General features: G+C 50.7%; 1 long non-coding RNA gene across 1 annotated transcript; it reads right to left on the bottom strand.

Moving 5' to 3' along the window:
- Window positions 1–7,951: 7,951 nt before the first annotated feature.
- LOC146599352 (uncharacterized) lies at window positions 7,952–11,422 on the bottom strand. Its single transcript, XR_014895042.1, has 4 exons — window positions 10,823–11,422; window positions 9,498–10,286; window positions 8,224–8,285; window positions 7,952–8,132 (listed from the first exon to the last, which is right to left on the bottom strand). It is a non-coding gene; the product is annotated as an uncharacterized LOC146599352 (long non-coding RNA).
- Between the last annotated feature and the right edge of the window lie 36 nt (window positions 11,423–11,458).

Below are 11,458 nucleotides of genomic sequence, written 5' to 3'. Positions count from 1 at the left end.
GAAGGGGCTGGGGAAGGGGGCTGCCAGCCTCGCCGCTCGCGGCCCCGCTCCGCCGCTTAATTTGGGGCTGATGAAATGGACGCCCAGAGGAAACTGCAATCACACATGGCCGGAAAGAGATCAGAAAGGAATTTAAAAAAAAAATGCAGGATCTTGGAGAAAGAAAAAAAAAAATCCAGAGCCGCTGAAAAGGCGGATGAGGGTGACATCTAGAGGAAGCCAGCCCCGGCTCGGCGGAGATTCGGGGGGCTCCGCAGGCCCAGGTGCCCAGCTTTGGGGGCAGCTGTGCCCCGAGCGGGGCACCCTGGGGAGACCCCGGCTGCGCCCGGGGACGGGCTGGGCGCTGGGGCGGCCTCGGGTCTGGAAAAGGGAGAGTGCACCGGGGGCTGGAAGGGCAGCTGAGGGGCTGCGGAGGGTGCAGGGGCCACCTGGATGCGGGCGGGGAGGGTGTTTTTCCAGGATGGCACTGCCAAATTAACCCCTCGCGTCCACGTTTCGTCCCTCTGCTGCCCACGGGCCGGGCGCCGGCCGGCGAAGWCCTGCCGGTGCGATGGGGGCTGCAGCCCTGCGCTTCCGAAGGGGCGAAGCAGACAGCTCGGGGGCACAGCAGCCCCTTAAAGGGGGGAAAGTAGGCAGGTCTAGGGGCAAAGCAGCCCTCTGGTCGGTGGCAAATGCTCACCCACCCGCTGCCCACCGCACACCCTGGGCCGGCTTCATCCGCTGGTTTATCCRGAGAGGAGATGCTTTCACCGGCTTTCCAGACGTCCTTGCTTTCCCGGRAAGTGTGTCGGCTCTGTTTAATCCCCAGGTTTCCCTCTCTCCATAGCCGTATGCTGCTCCCTCTTGCTTTTATTGCTGAGAATGGTGTCATGTAAAAATAACCCATGAATTTGGGGTTCATGCCAGAGTTAGGCCTGTGGAGAAGAGCGACACTGATTTCCATCGTACAGTCCACAGCTGCCGGTCTCAGTGTCTTTGTGGATTTAACTGCAGCCCAACCCCGTTTGTATGGCAAGATCTGCAAAGGTCTTGGTGGCCGCGAGCCAGTTCTTGCTGTTAAACAATATGTGTCTTTATATGTGATAAACAATATGTGTGTTTAGCTTGATTAACAGGCTTGTTAAAGAAGCCTTTCCCATGGCAGGGGGTCTCTATGCCAAGTCCTTCTCACCTGTCTTCTCCTCCTGTTCCCCAGGGTCTCAGCACAGCCTTTGGGTTGTCACTCATTTCACCTTGGCTTGGTGTTTTTGCTGCCCGTGCCATAAGCTGCACCGTGAGCGGCTCTGGACTGGCATCACCCGGCATTTTGCACCACTTTGGAGCAAATGCTCTGGCAAGGCGAGTGTACAGTCATGGTTCCACAGCGCTGAGCCTCTTCTCACTGGCAGCAAGACACACACTGCTAAGAGGCTTTCCTGCATCCCAGCATCAGACATTGTCCATAACAGCTATCTCTGGTCAAATATCCCCAGTGCAAAAGAGAGGGATGCGGCTATGATATGGCTTTGATGCCTCCAAGTCTGCGTCTTGGTTTTGTTCCAGGTTTCCTCATCCCTTGGGGATTGCTGACCCYATTTCCAGTCACCTTTGGGTGTTTCTTTCTCATTTCAGGATAGGACATGTGCCAGTGGTCAAATCTTACTGCATTATGCAGCTGGCCCCTGCAGGACCAGGGTGATGAACCCAGCTCAACTCCAAGGCATCCGAGAGAGCGTCATTAATGTCTGCAGGGCCTGGAGAGGTATTAAGAATGGTCCATTTTGGGAACATGAGGTTCATGCATCTCTCTCCACCCAAGGAGCCAYGCAAGGCTCATCAACATCTCTGTTTCAAGGCTTTGTGCTGTTGCCCCCTTCCATCTGCTGGATAAGTCTCTTTGGGACAATGTTGCCCTGAATCTGCCAGCGGGAAGGTGGTGAAGCATCATCTCCTGGCTCCAAGCATCCCATCCCCGCGGCTCCCTCCCCAAGAGGCCACATGTGCTAGGCCACTGTAATGTCAACTGAAGTGATTAGGTCGCAGCCAGATGGTGCCGTGAAGTTGCTGGAGGGACTGCTGGTCAGGGCTGCATGGCCTTGCTGAGGGCAGGACATCCTCTCGACGTCACGCACCAGGCCACCAGTTGTATGGGACTGGTTCCCAGCACACCCCTGCATTGCACAGGGCAGACCACGGGTGATCACAGAACCATAGAATCGCTGTAAGGTTGGAAGGGACCTCTGGAGATCACCTAGTCCAACCCCTCTGCTCAGCAGGGTCACCTAGCGCATGTTAGACAGGGTTGCATCCAGGCGGGCCTTGAAGGGCTTGGGCAGGCAGGTCCCTTCCCAGTCCCACGTATTGATGCTGCTGGGCTCCTACGGGATTTGTGCCAGGCTGGGACACTGCAGCGCTGGGCTCTGTGGCTCACAGAACAGCCAGGGGTCCTGGCGATAAAGGCTCAGGCACCCAGGAGTCCAAGTGATGGAGGCTCAGGACAGAAAGGGGTCTGTCATCAGCCTCGGCAGGAGAGGGGACACAGGAGCCGACATGACCAGCGAGCTCTGCGAACTGCTTCAAGCCTCATTAAAGCTCCTGAGGAGCCCCCCATCTCCATGTGGCAGCTAAACGTGGGAAGAGTGGGACCCATTCAGAGCAGTTCATCCACCACTCTGAGCTCTGTAAAAGCCTTATTCCTATCCCCTAAGCGGTTGCCAAAAATCTTCCCAGCTTGCAGGTTCTCTGCCTACTTATGGGAGCCATTAATTTCTCTCCTACATGGAGAAAAATATCTTACCTTTATTTCAGCTTTCATCTGTGCTTCCTCGTTTAAAAGCCTGCTAAGAGCTCTGTTCCCATCCCTCTCCTGTAACCGTATTTGATATTCTTGCCCCAGAGGGAGCCCAGAGCCAGGCAGTGAAGCAGGGGAAATTCAGCAAAGCTCACTTCACGCCAGTGCTGTCTCCATAGTTGCTCCGAGGGGCATTTCCTGGGGCTGGGGGAAAGGAGGCTCTGCAGAGATGTCCCACTCGTGCACATCCATCCGAATCACAGGAGTTAGAGATGAGAAGAAACAACTGCCTCAAACCTAGCTAGTGCTGGCCAAGAGAGATTTATTCCATTCTGTGCTGCAGGCTAATTTTAATGTCTCAAATTAGGCAGAAATCTCACATTTCCCAGGGGGCAATTAAACATTTCACATTTTGTCCTGTGGTCTCCATTGGAAGGGAAAGTGGCCACTCAGGTTTCATCCATATGGCCTGCCTGAAAGGGCTTGGATGTGGGCAGACAGCCCTACAGCAGCGACAGCGGAGGGATGGGCACCTATGGACCCACTGGAAACCAGCATAGGTCTAAGGGGTCCCCAGCGTCATGGCACGGGGTCTGCCGGCGTATCGTAGTGGTCATGTGCAGATATTGAACTGAAAATTAAAGCAGCTTGCACCTTCATTCCTCAGAAAAAAAAATCATGGCATGATATATATTGCAGAGCCATCATAGCAAGGCACCATCTCCCTGGGTTTCTTGGTGGTCCTGTCTCAAGCACCCATCAGGATGAAGACTTTGACAGCCCTGGCAGGACCTCTCCATGGGGGTACGTGGTTAGATGTCCAGGGAGCAGCTTCGCACCATGATGCAGCAACTCAGGCACGAATGAGGAATTTGCACCCATGCAGGTCAGTCCCGTACCAAAAGTCACCAGCTGGTTGGGAGAAGGGAGAGATCTCCAATGCCTTTAGGCTGGCTGCCTACACACATCCCCTTCCCTGAAGAATTCGGGGACTTACAGGGAAATAACGAGATCCTAAAAGCTTTTTCTCTCTTTGTCCATGAACTAATTTTTCTTCCCTCCTCCCCCTTCTTTGGAGCAGAATAAGCTTTTGTTTAAAGCAATAAGCTACAGAGATACTTGCTTCTAGTGTTTATATTTTTCATTTCCAGGCCAATCTCATTTCAGAGCCCCTTGAACGCAGGTCCAGGAACTGAACATTCAGACCGCAGCAAATCTCAGTGCCCTGAGGACCAGAATAGAAGATTGTTTTTACACAGGGGATTTTATAGCATGGGTTTGGCTTCTGATGTCCATCCAAAGCACACAGGCAGAGAAGGAACGCTCTGTTTTCAGTCTGTAATGGAGTCACTGTTTTAATTTTAGCTTCTCCGTAGCAAAGCTGTAAGCAAGCTGTTACCAAAGTGAAGCATCCTAAGGAGGCTGGAAGAGTGGCAGATAGACCTGAGCCTCCCCTTATGCCCACCAAGCTTGCACAGGTGCCCAAATGTGGCACCTCATGTGTACAAGGATTCCAGGAAACCCCAGATGTTGATGCTGCGAACCCAAAATCTGCATATCCTTCTTAAAAACATTGATGCGACTTATCCTTGCAACTCAGAGGTGCAGTTGGGACCGTATTGAACTGTGTCAGATGGATCAGCATGGAGAACCCCAGTGCCCATACCAGCAGTGCCAAAGTCGGGCTGGCAGGGCTGCATCACCAGTGTGACTCCAAAATGCTTGAAGGTCAACAAAATATAGAGGGGCTTCAGTGAGTCCAATTTATGTAGGTGGTAAGAAACTAAATGGTTCCAAGAGCTAATTTTCTCCCCATCRAGATTAATTTTCTGTGTTGATAATTACTACTGGACATTGTCATCAAGATCTGCTTCACCCTTGGTTCAGTGAAGCTCMAGGAAGGTTGGTGATGGCCTTCCTGGAGCCAGTGGTGCCTGCAGAGCTCCCCAASTCCTGTTGGGGAACAGCCAGATCCAAACAAAGCCCCAGAAATATCTTGATATTTTGAGCAAATTATTTCTAAGCATCCTCTCCTCCCCCCTGAGGTTCACAAAGCAATAGTGGACACTACTTCTTCGTGCTGTCATCAGACTCTGCCCACCAGGCTATTCCTTCAAGAGCTGCTGCTAGACTCAGCAGTTGCCACAATTCAGTCAATAACTCAGAACTTGATATTTATCTGGAGTAGTTTGCCTTCCCTCTCTTGGGCAGTATTGTGAAATCCCCTAACTTTGTTGTGCTTACAGGATTTGCCAGTGTTTTTAGCAGGGAACCTTTGTGCTGCCGACTGGACAAACGGGGAATGTTGCAACAGATCTGTGCAGCTGATGTTGCAAGGGTGCCCTGCCAGCAGCTTTGGCCCCAGGCCCTGTGCRGGACTGCAGAGACTGCGTCGAGGAGCGCCCTGCACAAGCTCAGCCAGGAAACGCAGTTCCGCGGTGCACGCTGAATGGGTGAATTATATTTCTAATACAAATATTTACAGTTGTTACTGTATGGATTTCTTTCATAAATTTCCCAGTTGGGACACACAAGTGTGAGCTGCGCATCACAACCGCTGCAGTTAAGCTCAGAGTCAGAAACTGGCCTGCAGGCACTGTTTGAACTCACTTTCGTTTTCTGTGAGCATTTAGACAAATGAAGTTTGCAAGTCCAAGCCTTCGGGGCGTGATGGCCTCCCATCCTCACAAGTGCATCTGGTTCAATAATAATTTTTTCACATGAACCAACACAGAGGTGTTGCCATCATCCCAGGTTGGTCCTACCCTTTTGGAAATGAAGCACAGTCTCGGTACTGGCTGGAGCACCTAGGAAGCTTGCATAATGGCTTGGAGAAGGCTCCTCACTTTGGGGAAAGGCCAGGCCATGGGAAGGGGTCCAAGGCTTATAGCATCATTGGATAATTCAGTTTGGAAGGGACCACGGCTGGTCTCTAGTCCAACCACCTGCTCAAAGCAGGGTCAGCTTTGAGCTGGTGGCCCAAGCTAGGCCACCACCTCAGTGGGAGACAACATCCAGGCTCTCTGCACCTTGATTTTTGGGACAATGCACTGGATGTCCTGAGCTCCAAATCTCTATCCCATGTCACCCAGCRCGAGGGGATAACTGTGTGTGCATCTGTTGAGCAGCCCTCTGGGCATCGGCATTTCTGACTACAGGTGGAGCATATCTGGGTGCCCACAAGGAGAGTAAAGCACTCAAGCCCCTAAAGAGAGTCCTCCACCCTTACTGAAGGCATCTTTTCTCCATGCTGGAAGTGGGATAAAGAGAAAGAGAGGAGAAAAGCAATGCAAAGCAGAAGAGACAGCTGTGAAAACCACCTGGGGTGAAGGAGCTTGGCTTGAAGAAGATGTCGTGGGACACCCCAGGTTACTGCCACCCCTGAGCTAGCCCAAGCCAGGCCCAATTTTACGCAGGTGAATGTAGAGGAGAGAGCAAAGGCTTCGCTCTGTCTCCCTGTTTTAGTTACCTTGGCAAATAATCACCACGACTAAACGACAGCAGCGTGCAAATGCACAGAGCAGGGCTCTGATTTCCCCCCTCAGCCTCCCCCTTCCCCCAAATCCATGTACTTAGGTCTGCGTGCAATCCCTGCGCCAGCAGCGAGACGGCAATAACTGTAGGCAAGAAAGAGGGCCCAAAAACAGAAAGCACAGCAGAAAACTAATGCCCACTTGATAAATGAAGGTGGCTTTCCCTTTAGGATTGTGCTGCAGTTTCTTTTCCCGTTACTGACATTTTTCTCTCTGTTTTCCATCTAACCCAAGAGACATCTCCTTCCCTTGAGCTTGCACTCCTGAGTCTTGCTGTTATCAGCAGAAATGCGATTCTAGCACTTGTTTGCCCTTGGGAGGCTTCCCCCCCGCCTTAAAGAGTTAAAATAGCAAAAACTTTTAGGAAAAGAAGGAACTTTCTTTAGCAGTAAATAACTGCCAAGCTTTCAGGGCTCCTCTCCCAGCTGGAGCACATCCACGGGTCGCTGGAGTTTGCTCTCCAAACTGCGGGGACACTGAGAGCCTGAGACCGCTYGCGGTGATAAGCAGCTGCTGCTCCAGATGGATAGATAAAAGCAGAAGTGAGATGGGAAGTGCCTAAGGACACAAAATAATCTCCTGAACAGTGAGCCTGGGAGGAAACGCTGCCYGGCGACTTGACCGTGGGCAAGTTGTTTCCTCTGCCTGTGCTTTCATCTATGGCAGGTCACCATGTGCATGGCGCTGATACGGGAATGCAGGACATCGACCGTTGCAGGAGAGAGAAGATGTGACCTCCCAGAAGTCTGAGTTCAGCCCTGTGACCATCCCATATAACCCCTTTTGTTTCAGGCTCTCACTCCTCTGATGACGAGAGATATCTTCTTAGTTTCAAGCCTAAACTTAATAACCTCACGTTACCTTCTTGTCTGAAAGAACAGGAAAATCTTCCTTTTTCTCTGATACTTGCCTTCTTCCTCCGACACATTTGCAGAGCGCAATCCTGTCATCTTGCTGCTGAGCTAAGAAAACTCAGTGTTTTGGGGCACCTCTTGTGAGAGGCTCTCCATTCCCCAGACTAGCTTAGCAACTGCTCCCTACACCTTACCCAACACAGCCATGGCTATCGTACACACCATTGCAGATCAGTTTTTATYATTGTCTTGTACAATGTTGTTGTTTGTTCCTTGTCTCTAATGGAAACCACACTTGGACAATCCTACAATCTTCTCTGTGGTCAATCTTCTCCCTTTTTTCCTTGTGCTGCTTGAGTCTATCCAGCAAGCTGCTGCTGCTGCTAAAATTATCTTCTTTGCCTGCTGCTTGGCCCATGTCACGCCTCCTCCTGAAGCTTTGCATTGGCTCCTAGTCTCCTTCCTCGGCAAATTCAGAAGCCTCATCTTCCTTCCAAGCTCCTGCACAGCTCCACCCTGGCCAGCCTACGACTTTTCTCTTGGGGCTCACAGCACCTCTCCCACATTGCASTCAGTGGGCTGCAGGCATGCTGCACTTTGGTGCTCTTACCCTTTCCTCCCCGAAACAGCTCTGCGCTGACTCCCACGCCGGCCCTGTTCTCTGCCTTTCCCTGGCACTGTCTCGCTTCAGCCTCCGGCCTCTCCTTCCTTCCATCACCTGAGCACCTCAAGGAGCTTAAAGCTGTTCCCACCTTCCTCTGCAGCCCAGATCGGTGCTGTCACCCTTCAACTCCCTGAGCCGGGTGAGCACCTCCCACCTCAGCAATGTTGTTCGCAGAAGCAGGCATCCGGGTGGCCCTGGCCAAAGCGGGAGGCAGAGGCAGCTGGAGGGTGGGTCTTGGTCTCCTTTCTCAAGTAGGGGTTTTCAGTTTGCGATGGGCTGGACGCAGGGCTGTGGACTGCTTTTGAGACGTTCTGAAAAAGTGTGGTTTTGTGCTTGGTTTAGAAAAATAAAAGTCCATGTTACTACCCCAGAGACCCCCACACCGCCCTCCTCCCCGCAGACCTCCGTGCCATTGCAAGCTCTCGTGAGGCCACATGGTGAATCTTACCGGAGACCAGATCAAGCTGGAAATTAAACAAAAACAAAACAAAAAATAAACAAAAAGATAATTTCTTTTGTAACTAGATCATGTCCTGCTCTCATCCTCGCTGTGGCTGTACAAGCGCTGGAACAGGAGGAATCAGCTCTGGACCCCTTTTTCACAACACTTCTGCAGAGGAATGCAGGATGCAACCACTGACACTGAGACTACACATGCAAAATGCCATAGGGATGACAGGACCAGGGAAATGGAGGGCTGAAAATGAGCTGAGGATGCCTAAAGCAGACCTTCAGTAGGATTCAGTATATATCAACTGCCACAGAAAACATTTTTCTTAAAACTTTTCATCCTCTTCTGGTAAACTCTTTGCCATATAGTTAGAAAGTTTTTCCTTAGCTGTAAGTTAAATCATCTTTTCTGCAAAGATAATTCCTCTTTTACCACCACCAGTATCAAGCCCACTTGATTAGCTATTTACTTCTGATATTGTTTCTCTCCACAGTGACCGTCTTCTTTTTTAACACTATTATATATAATTTGTTTGGCTTTTCCTTACACATCATGTTTTCTAAGCCTTTACTATTTTGATTTCCCTTCTCTGGATTCTCACTGTTTTTTTTTTCTACATTTTTATTAACGTGTCTCACTCCAAGCTTGAGGCAATGCTTCAGCTGAGAGTCACCAGTGCCAGCAGAGAGAATAATCACCCTGTTGTCCTGTACACGATACTCCTGTTAATGGATCCCAGACACTGCTGTTTTCGGCAATGCCGAAGGACTCGGGGATCCTAGGAGCTCCCCGTGCTTTTGAAAACCAACTCGTGTGAGCAGCCAGCAGAAATGCCAGCGCCTCCCACTCCCGTTGTCATCGGGTCTCTGCAATCTGCTGGTGCAGCGCTTAACGAAGTTTAGTATTTTAGCTTGTCTCAGCAAGTTCACAGAAAGCCATCSAGAGACTCCAGACTAAACCAAAGCTGATGAGGCTAGGATTTCAAATGTGTGAGTAACCTAATTGGGTCCTATTGCACGCTTGTCACTAGAGACGCAGTTCTGGTGATGTTTAAGGCCATTAGAGGGATTAGCACCATGTTTATTCTGGGCTGAATGAGACAATTTAATTTGTCTTAAATGTGCTACCCTCCCTGGGGCATATTCTCACATGCAGATGCCCTGCCAACATGGCGTCAAAACCCTGCACTTGCTTTTTACTGTTTTTTTAATTAAATTAGACTTACAAACAAGCGTCATACAAGTGTAGTGTTATGACCAGAAAACAAATGCTGTGAATCTGTGTAGTTTTCAAGTGTGCTGTCTGTAACATGCGCTGAGGAGCAAAACCTCTGAACAGTTAGTGCTTCCTGACCACAGATGGAACGGGAAAGCAAGTTTATTTTAGTGATGCAGCAGCCCTGCCTCTCATTTGCCCCCTGCATGCCTCTCATGGGAGAGATGTGCAAGGAATCCAAGCACATGCCCTGAGGCAAGGTGGTCCTCTCCCTTCTGCAGCCACCTGGGAAGATCCAGATCATCCTTCAAACGTTGCCCCAGCTCCCTGAGACCCTCCAGCCTGCAGGAGCTCTCCTTGGGCTGTCGCCATTCCCAGTGGTCCAAGATCCTCCAACATTGCCTCGTCCCATGCTTTGCTTTGCAAAAAGTTTGCTTTTTGTAGACTTTCTAGTTATGTGTTTTGGCTTCGATTGGCAGGGTGAGCAAAACAGCACATCAGTGGCAGTGAGCTGCTCCTTCAACATTAGTGCCAGCTAGCAAAGGTCAGGGACCACTGGCTGAGGCACGCTATCCATAAACTCTTCTTGGTCTGAAAAAAGTTACCGAGCCCTCTCTTTTCTCAACATTTCCCATGCTCTCTGCAAGCTGGATGTTGGTGCTGCTGAGACCCGTTGGTCCTGGGCTGAAGACCAGCACCATGTCCTCGCCTCCTTGCCGGCCTGGCAGCTCCTCCGCTACTTTCAGCTTGTTCTTTCCCCGAGGTTCAGTTTTGTGGGAGTAGCGAGTACACGGTTTCCCTGTGTTAAAAAAAAAGAAAAAAGCTTTTTTTGTGTGTGTGTGCATGTATGTGTGCTGAATTAATTTCAATTCAGATCAGCCCGTTCTGTCTCATTTATGCAACCACTTCATTCCCTGTGCCAGCACAAAGGAGGGAACGAGCAGCTGGGAGCGGAGGAGGCTTCTTTTGGCAGAAGTGCCGATTTCTGCCAGCTTAGAGCTGTTACAAAACTCCGGGTGGGGCCTGGTGATGGATTCGAGCTGCTCTCAGGCTGCGGTCAAAGGGAGCAGACCTGGCATCTCTGCCTGCCTGGTTGCTGGCACGGCACCCATGGGGTCCGAATGTTTCCTCCACGGTTGGGGAGCTTCAGCTGACAGCGGTGTTCCCCTGTTGCCTGGTTGCAGTCTGTGTGGTATGGTCCTACAGGCTGGCCCTTCCTTATATTCCTCTGCTGAATTGGATTAAAAGGCTGACAAACACACTTTAAATAATATACTACTAATCATTAAATTAATAATTTAGCTTCTTTCCCACGTAGGGAAACCTTGTGCTTACCCAAGTCTTTGATCAGAACTGGGGCAGGCGAAGGTCTCTGCAACTGCGGTGGGCAGGAAGATGCCCCAGGAGGCAACTTCAGTTTTAAACAACTCCGGGTTGATGATCAGTTATTTTTGTAGAGYTCCCATCCTAGGAGCGTTTAGCAGGAAACAGGGCGATGCTGATACAGCTGCTTGGTGCAGCTTTTAATTTTCCAAAGAGATTAGGAACAGTTTTGTTACGGATTTTGATCTCCCTGCCGACTTGAGGTACCGTTATGGATCTTTAAAAAGTTTTATCAATATCAATTAGTTTCCTCCTTAGAAAGGGAAGGGTGAACCTCTTYAGAAAACCAACTCCTAAGGGTAACTTCCATATAAATTACCCGCTTCTCCAATTCTGCTCCTGATTACATGGATATATATTCGTAAATACTCCTGGTCTGTACCGGTAACCGGAGGAGTTACTCACAGGACTGCACACGTGCTGGGTAGGAACAGTTCAGGACAAAAAATATGCATTTTAGGCGTTTAGCCCCGGCCCGGCCCGGCCCGGGCTCCGCCGGGGGCCGCAGGCCGCTGCCGTTGCCATGGCGACGGGGGAGCGGCCAGCGCCGGGCGCCTCACGTGACGGCGCGCGCCTCACGTGACCGGG

The sequence above is a fragment of the Rhea americana genome, unplaced genomic scaffold (assembly GCF_003343005.1).
Source record: "Rhea americana isolate MKP2758 unplaced genomic scaffold, rheAme1 scaffold_140, whole genome shotgun sequence".
NCBI lineage: Eukaryota > Metazoa > Chordata > Aves > Rheiformes > Rheidae > Rhea > Rhea americana.
This window is presented reverse-complemented; position numbering and strand designations above follow the sequence as displayed.